We start from the raw sequence: 9817 nt of genomic DNA, 5'->3' as shown, positions 1-9817 counted from the left end.
ACTATTATCTGCATTCCGACAGTTCATCCAGTTACCAGATTTAGATATAAACTATATGTACACCGGATTAGATGTACAGTACGATATCGATTTATACTATAAGAAGATATGGACTTCAGATACGCTAGTACTATAAGATTCATACTGATGTATCATTTCTAAACCGGATCTCCAAATGCGTAGAAACAAGCAGTTCAAGCACCGATCACATCAGATCATAAACTTTGACATGAAACAGGATTCAGTTACGATCCATATCATGGCATGTTCAGGATAATAGATTGGATCTATTATCCTATCACCCAAATCAACCCATCTAATACTTTATCCTCACATCAAATCCCTCAATTCGAATAGTATATAAACCCTCTTATTTTCAATGTAATAAACGATATTCTTTACTACCTGATTAATTTCATACTCCTTTTTATAAATAATTTATTTCTGATAAATCAGTAGCCAAGAGAAGGCGTGTGAAGCTATTTCAAGCGCTCAAAACGCTTTGTGGCATGAGATATTCGTGCTTGAAAATGGCTAGATTTGAACAGAATTCGACCTAAAACGACGGTGTAGTGGGTTGCGTTGCCAGAAGAGTAAGTGCATTACAATTCGGTCTAATGTCCCTGATGTTCTGCATTGTACGGAGCTCAATCTCTAAGTTATCGATGCTTTTATTCTTGCAGTGAAATCAGGTTTGAATAGATTTCACAAAAAAAATAAATAAAGCAATAGTAAAATACAATAGAAATCAACTGTATTTTATTTGTGTATAAAATGAACTGAAGATCCTGGAATTGAGTAAAAAAAAAGAAGAGTATTTATACACTTGCAACTGGTTTGTAGAATTAGTGATGTTAGAGAGCAATAGGTGCTGCTACTGCGATATCTGGCAAATGTTGTTGACGTTTGATTTAAAGTGGTAATCAATGCAAGAGCACTGGCCATAAGGGTTGATTTGAGTAACCTTGATGGGCTTGGGTGAGCTATCGTCATAGCATGGTTTAATGTAACCTTGATGGTTTAAAGTGTGATATTTGTTATTGAAGTATGGAACCTGTGGAATTTGAGGCTTTATAGACTAAAATTCATGGAAAAAAAAAAGCATAAAAAAACAGTAAAGTCAACTTGATAAAGGTAAGTTTTATTATCAAACTGACAGGTGTAAAGTAAGCTGAAGTTTCTCTACTGGCCAGGTAGATGATCCTTCTTATATACTATAACAATGGATAAAAATTCTGTTAATTAGATTGACAAATACTGTAAATAACTAAAATCATACAAATAAATGTATCAGTGAATTATCAGTTTATCATTCTGTGCAAAATTAAGACGATCCTTTATTGAATGAATTGTGTGGTCCCATTTATATCTTTGTGAATAATGTCAAATCCTGAGGTGTAAAGTCAAGTGTGATGATCCAGTAGATTGTCGTAAATGATATGTGTAAATAATCTACAGTTACGTGTAATTGTAACCGCTCTTATGTCATTGAATTAAATGGTATTGTTTCAGTAATAGTCATCCTACTAGTTGACTATTTGATGGGTCTTGATGTGCGTGTAGACTGTAGTTTGATGTGCGTTTAGTAGTGTATGTAAAAACCGATGAGATGTTGATGTGTTGTATTAGGTGTAATATAATGGATTATGGTGTGAAATGCATCAAATGAAAATAAGAAACCAAATTTACTGCTTTATTATGGCTTTTCACGTTTGCTTCCTTAGGGTTATTATACCTGTTTAAGGTCAAGGTTAGCAAATGTTGCCTTGACACCACAAATCACTTAATCCACAGCTAAGTATAGCAGGTATAACATCATTAAAATTAGATGCAGTGTGTTCTTGGGACAAGGGCTTGCAGTCTCTAATTTGCTACTACGACGCTTTTATGTTCAAGGCTTCCAGTATTTATTACTTGCCCATTCATCTCGCTACGCTCGATGTCGGCGTCGCCCTGCGGGCTCTCATCGAAGCCGTTTTAAATCAGACATTATAACATTTTGGTATATCAAGTAGATTTTAAACAATTTATTATTAGTTAGTAACAGAAAGGTTGTATCAGAGCCAGGAGGAGGAGAGGAGGTATCTCCCTTAGTATCCTTTTTGCTTACGCTGATATTAAACAAAGCCTATTATTGGGACAATGCGAAAGAAATTCAAATTTTATGCAGTATTTGTATATCACAAATGCCATTTTTTGATAATAGAATTGTCATATTATTCACTGCTGCTGATGCTCTTAATAAGATGGCGACATAAAGCTGGTCATAAGTAAATAAAGGACTTGTGTAAGATCTACAGCGACTTTTTTGAGATGTTGACATTGCAAAAGGCTCGCTTGTAACAAAAGCACCCAAAAAAGTATTTGGGTTAAGCAATAACCCTTTCAATTCCATGATCCCCATTTAATCAACATCGCAATCATCATTATCATCAACAGAAAGGCATTTAGGTCAGCCATCAGCAATGCCGCCGCCAAAATTAATTCAACCTCAGCTTTTTTTTTTCTGCTCAAGATTGGACAGATCTCGTCTTTTTTCGACTTCTTTAATCTATTTTTTGGTATTCGACTATATGAACTGTGATGATCACCCTACGCTTCCTAATACATTCTTGAAGTACTTTTCAAGGCGCTTCCGACGGTGCTAAATGTAATAAGTGTTTTGATTGAAACTATTGAGCAATTCAATAAAATTTGAAATGAGGTTTTTAGCGAAAATAGCCATATTTTGTATATGAAAGCCTCATAACAGTGGTTTCAGAGGTTGCTCTGGATCGAGAAAAGCATTTTAATTTGATATATGACATAGTAAAATTCTTTATTTTCAAAACGAAAAATGCGATCCTTTGATTTTCGTAAAAAACCATGAGGGGTACCTCATGCTTTTTGGTTGATTTTTGGCCATATTTTTTAGGTTCTCAAAAGGTTGAGCAAAGGTGTCAGAAAGTTACTACTACTTAAGTGCAATTGTTTGGCGTTATTCCGGTGGCTCAGGAAGGTCTACATGTCAAGATATGAAGGCTTGAAAACTGTCCAATTTGGTTATGTTTTGCTTTATGGCTTTTATTTACACGGCATGAACCGCATCTTTAGTAGCTAAAGTCGTCTGGAAGGGCAGTTCTGCAACCTGTGCAGCTTGTAATTTTAACAGGAGACATATTGATTTTGTAAGACTAATTCATGCGAATTTTGATGCCCTATGTTGCTGGTAAGCTTATTATTAACAATGCAAATGAGAACCCAAACTTGCTGCTTGAACACTATGGTTGTACACCTTTGCTTGGCTACGGTAAAATCGATTAGGACTAATATTAACAAATGTTGAATTAGATGCAATATCACTACACTTGACGACGGTGTCACCCTGCGGGCTGCCGCCGTAGACATTCCAAATCATTAACAATAATAAACACTGCTATATATATGTAGATTTTAAACAATCCATTATTAATAAAGAAAGAGAGGAATCGAATTTACTACTTAGATACTACGATTTTGCATATTCGCTTCGCAACAATCAAGCCCTCGTATAGATCAATACTATGAAAGGCTGGGCTGGATTATATGTGAATACAACACGTGGAAAGACATGGCTTACAGATTTACTGAGTTTATTAAAGATGCATGCATTGAATACCCCAAAGAGTAGCACACTTTATTATGTTGCCTTTGTTGCAGAAGCGGGCCCATACTGTTTAATTTTATTAATAGGATGCTATCTATTGCACGGCATGAGATAGTAAAACGATAACATACATGAAAATTTGTCTTTTAATACTATACGATACAATGTTTGCCATAATATTCATTAGATACTGTTTCTCAATCGCTTGATGACCGTGTGGAATATACAAAATAATCCAATCAGACTGTAGATAATAATCTTCATAAACTGCTACTGTAGTGGAATTAGGTTCTCGAAATTTTGTGGTACTATATTCGCTTTTACTATGCCATCGCGTTGTTGAACAGTTCGTAATATATGAATGTTATTTTGAATGTGTACTAGAGCTGATTCGTTTAAAAGTTACTGGCAGATAAATGTAAAATTATCAAAAAGTTTCCGCATAGAATGTTACAAAGTGTTTGTTATTTAATGGTGTTGTGAGTATAAGTAACAGATTTAGATAAATGTATATGTCTCAGCAGTATAAGTGAGAAAAAAAATAACCTTTATTATTTTTGATATTCATATTAACTATAAAAGTTACTAACAAAGTCTGTGTGCACCTGTGTCGTGTGTATAGGTATAGTTTTAGAGTAGACTTAGATAAATGTATATAAAAGAATAGAATTGAGATATAAGATAATCTTTATTGTTTTGCAAACTAAGTTGATATTTATACTAAATTAAAAAAGTTACACACAAAGTCTGTGTGTACCTGACACCTGACAATGAAAAAAAAAGGGGGGGTGCTTGCTTCTTTTATACTGACGCCGAAAGCTCACGTCTGGGCCACACTTCTTTATATAAAGACGCTGATGGTCTCACGTCTGACATCTAACTAACATTGAACCCTTATATATGGTGAGAAAATTCTAATATTGTCAAATTGTGGTTTTTTTTAAATATATCACATTTTCATGGGTAAGAATGTAATGAATTGAAAAGCTTGAAATTGATTTGATCGACTTGACTATTCCCAATAACGGAAAATAATTTAGTTAAAATGTAATGGCAGAAGGTTCTTTAAATTATTCCGGTAATATAAGTATTGCTGGTTGCTGACTAGCAAATTCAGAGTGAATTCTTTTGGAGTTGTACTGTATAAACGTGCATTCAACTACTATCAAGGTAAGCTCTAGGCCATGGTATGGTATAGCACCACGGAGGTTTCATATATCGGATACTGGAAAATATGAACACAAAAGCGCCATCGTAGTTAATCAGAGATTAAAGGCTCTTCTTCCCAGAACATAGCGTATCTGGTCAAGTGATTTCTTGTTTGCTATTTGGCTATGGATTGCGTGATATGTTGTTTCAAGGCAACACTTGTTGGTATCATTGGCCTTGAGGGGGTTATACCGTAGTAAAACGAAGGTGAATGGCCATGACAATCAAGCATTTAATCCAACTTTTGTTAGCATTAATTTATATAAGGATTTTATCATAGGGAGGCGAAGGTGCAATACCAAAATAGTATTCAAGCATCTAGCCCAATACATGATAACAGCGATTTTAAAAGTGGTTTTACCGTAGCGAAGCCAAAATGTAAAGCCTTAGTGTTTAAATAGCATATTCGCTTTCTCATTTCCATTACCATTATCAGGCTTACCGACTGTTTAGGATATAGATCATCTCTGAGAGGCAAATGTATTAGGCGTTATATATTACATAAGAGGATCTGAGAATGAGCTGAGATGCATAGTAGAAGTGAGAGGTCTTTATTCAAGCAGCACGAAGGAACATGAGTGGTGCCATCAAATGGCTAATCTATATCCTGGTTCCTAGAGAGTGGTAGCCTATGGCCTTTCGTCCCTGGAAGTGGGTTTCAATTCCGACAAATGTTCTTCCGTCAAAGCTATTAGGAAGAACATTCTATCCTGGATCATCTTTGTCGTTTATCCTTGACTGGTGGTTCATGAGTTCTGATGCAGCACATCCTCGTTACTGGTTCAAGGCTTATACAATTATCCCGCATTCAAGATCAAGGTCCTATTGCTGCGGCACTGTCAAATAACTATAAATACCTTTGATATCTACACCAGTTTTGATCCCTATTCAATCTTGGAATAACATAATAAATATATTCAGTTCTAATTGTATTTACTCTGTCTATATTTCGCTATTCTAAACAACCGACAACATAATAACGCATCAAGGTTTACATGAGTTAGTCTCACCGAAATTGTGGAACACATCCACTATTATCTGCATTCCGACAGTTCATCCAGTTACCAGATTTAGATATAAACTATATGTACACCGGATTAGATGTACAGTACGATATCGATTTATACTATAAGAAGATATGGACTTCAGATACGCTAGTACTATAAGATTCATACTGATGTATCATTTCTAAACCGGATCTCCAAATGCGTAGAAACAAGCAGTTCAAGCACCGATCACATCAGATCATAAACTTTGACATGAAACAGGATTCAGTTACGATCCATATCATGGCATGTTCAGGATAATAGATTGGATCTATTATCCTATCACCCAAATCAACCCATCTAATACTTTATCCTCACATCAAATCCCTCAATTCGAATAGTATATAAACCCTCTTATTTTCAATGTAATAAACGATATTCTTTACTACCTGATTAATTTCATACTCCTTTTTATAAATAATTTATTTCTGATAAATCAGTAGCCAAGAGAAGGCGTGTGAAGCTATTTCAAGCGCTCAAAACGCTTTGTGGCATGAGATATTCGTGCTTGAAAATGGCTAGATTTGAACAGAATTCGACCTAAAACGACGGTGTAGTGGGTTGCGTTGCCAGAAGAGTAAGTGCATTACAATTCGGTCTAATGTCCCTGATGTTCTGCATTGTACGGAGCTCAATCTCTAAGTTATCGATGCTTTTATTCTTGCAGTGAAATCAGGTTTGAATAGATTTCACAAAAAAAATAAATAAAGCAATAGTAAAATACAATAGAAATCAACTGTATTTTATTTGTGTATAAAATGAACTGAAGATCCTGGAATTGAGTAAAAAAAAAGAAGAGTATTTATACACTTGCAACTGGTTTGTAGAATTAGTGATGTTAGAGAGCAATAGGTGCTGCTACTGCGATATCTGGCAAATGTTGTTGACGTTTGATTTAAAGTGGTAATCAATGCAAGAGCACTGGCCATAAGGGTTGATTTGAGTAACCTTGATGGGCTTGGGTGAGCTATCGTCATAGCATGGTTTAATGTAACCTTGATGGTTTAAAGTGTGATATTTGTTATTGAAGTATGGAACCTGTGGAATTTGAGGCTTTATAGACTAAAATTCATGGAAAAAAAAAAGCATAAAAAAACAGTAAAGTCAACTTGATAAAGGTAAGTTTTATTATCAAACTGACAGGTGTAAAGTAAGCTGAAGTTTCTCTACTGGCCAGGTAGATGATCCTTCTTATATACTATAACAATGGATAAAAATTCTGTTAATTAGATTGACAAATACTGTAAATAACTAAAATCATACAAATAAATGTATCAGTGAATTATCAGTTTATCATTCTGTGCAAAATTAAGACGATCCTTTATTGAATGAATTGTGTGGTCCCATTTATATCTTTGTGAATAATGTCAAATCCTGAGGTGTAAAGTCAAGTGTGATGATCCAGTAGATTGTCGTAAATGATATGTGTAAATAATCTACAGTTACGTGTAATTGTAACCGCTCTTATGTCATTGAATTAAATGGTATTGTTTCAGTAATAGTCATCCTACTAGTTGACTATTTGATGGGTCTTGATGTGCGTGTAGACTGTAGTTTGATGTGCGTTTAGTAGTGTATGTAAAAACCGATGAGATGTTGATGTGTTGTATTAGGTGTAATATAATGGATTATGGTGTGAAATGCATCAAATGAAAATAAGAAACCAAATTTACTGCTTTATTATGGCTTTTCACGTTTGCTTCCTTAGGGTTATTATACCTGTTTAAGGTCAAGGTTAGCAAATGTTGCCTTGACACCACAAATCACTTAATCCACAGCTAAGTATAGCAGGTATAACATCATTAAAATTAGATGCAGTGTGTTCTTGGGACAAGGGCTTGCAGTCTCTAATTTGCTACTACGACGCTTTTATGTTCAAGGCTTCCAGTATTTATTACTTGCCCATTCATCTCGCTACGCTCGATGTCGGCGTCGCCCTGCGGGCTCTCATCGAAGCCGTTTTAAATCAGACATTATAACATTTTGGTATATCAAGTAGATTTTAAACAATTTATTATTAGTTAGTAACAGAAAGGTTGTATCAGAGCCAGGAGGAGGAGAGGAGGTATCTCCCTTAGTATCCTTTTTGCTTACGCTGATATTAAACAAAGCCTATTATTGGGACAATGCGAAAGAAATTCAAATTTTATGCAGTATTTGTATATCACAAATGCCATTTTTTGATAATAGAATTGTCATATTATTCACTGCTGCTGATGCTCTTAATAAGATGGCGACATAAAGCTGGTCATAAGTAAATAAAGGACTTGTGTAAGATCTACAGCGACTTTTTTGAGATGTTGACATTGCAAAAGGCTCGCTTGTAACAAAAGCACCCAAAAAAGTATTTGGGTTAAGCAATAACCCTTTCAATTCCATGATCCCCATTTAATCAACATCGCAATCATCATTATCATCAACAGAAAGGCATTTAGGTCAGCCATCAGCAATGCCGCCGCCAAAATTAATTCAACCTCAGCTTTTTTTTTTCTGCTCAAGATTGGACAGATCTCGTCTTTTTTCGACTTCTTTAATCTATTTTTTGGTATTCGACTATATGAACTGTGATGATCACCCTACGCTTCCTAATACATTCTTGAAGTACTTTTCAAGGCGCTTCCGACGGTGCTAAATGTAATAAGTGTTTTGATTGAAACTATTGAGCAATTCAATAAAATTTGAAATGAGGTTTTTAGCGAAAATAGCCATATTTTGTATATGAAAGCCTCATAACAGTGGTTTCAGAGGTTGCTCTGGATCGAGAAAAGCATTTTAATTTGATATATGACATAGTAAAATTCTTTATTTTCAAAACGAAAAATGCGATCCTTTGATTTTCGTAAAAAACCATGAGGGGTACCTCATGCTTTTTGGTTGATTTTTGGCCATATTTTTTAGGTTCTCAAAAGGTTGAGCAAAGGTGTCAGAAAGTTACTACTACTTAAGTGCAATTGTTTGGCGTTATTCCGGTGGCTCAGGAAGGTCTACATGTCAAGATATGAAGGCTTGAAAACTGTCCAATTTGGTTATGTTTTGCTTTATGGCTTTTATTTACACGGCATGAACCGCATCTTTAGTAGCTAAAGTCGTCTGGAAGGGCAGTTCTGCAACCTGTGCAGCTTGTAATTTTAACAGGAGACATATTGATTTTGTAAGACTAATTCATGCGAATTTTGATGCCCTATGTTGCTGGTAAGCTTATTATTAACAATGCAAATGAGAACCCAAACTTGCTGCTTGAACACTATGGTTGTACACCTTTGCTTGGCTACGGTAAAATCGATTAGGACTAATATTAACAAATGTTGAATTAGCACTACGGCCCAACTGATGTTCTCATGAGAACATCGAGGTGCTCATATAAGAATCTATTTTATGTTCTCATTCGAGAGCATCGATGTTCCCAAAAAGTGGAAAATGCTCTCATATGGGAACATCGGCGTTCCTAAAGATCTATTATAAGTCGGCCGATGTTCTCATAAGAACATCCGAGATGTTCCCATATGAGCACATCCATGTTCTTAAATAAGAGCAAATGTAGCTGTTTATGAGCGCATCGATGTTCTCAAATCAAAATATCGATGTTCTTAAATGAGCAAATCCATGTTCTCAAATGAGAACATTCATGATCGCGCATGAACCTATCGATGAGCTGAAATGGGATCATTGAAGGTCTGAATCAGCTTAAATATTGGTAGCTTTTATTGGCCCATAATTCGTGGTTTAAATATTGGCAGCTTTCATTGGCTCAGAAATTGTGGTTTAAATATTTATACATTTATTATTGGTTAATTTTAATGGGTAAACGAAGGCTACGTGCCAAAAACGTGCAATAGTAAAGCCTTGTAGTGGTAATGGTCATGCTGTAGGCTATAGTAGAGTCAAAGATAATTGAGAATAATAGCCTGGATCAGTATGAACTGTTTCGTGTTTCCCA

This window comes from Mucor velutinosus (assembly GCF_035048745.1).
Source record: "Mucor velutinosus strain NIH1002 chromosome Unknown tig00000041, whole genome shotgun sequence".
In the NCBI taxonomy this organism is placed as follows: domain Eukaryota; kingdom Fungi; phylum Mucoromycota; class Mucoromycetes; order Mucorales; family Mucoraceae; genus Mucor; species Mucor velutinosus.
This window is presented reverse-complemented; position numbering follows the sequence as displayed.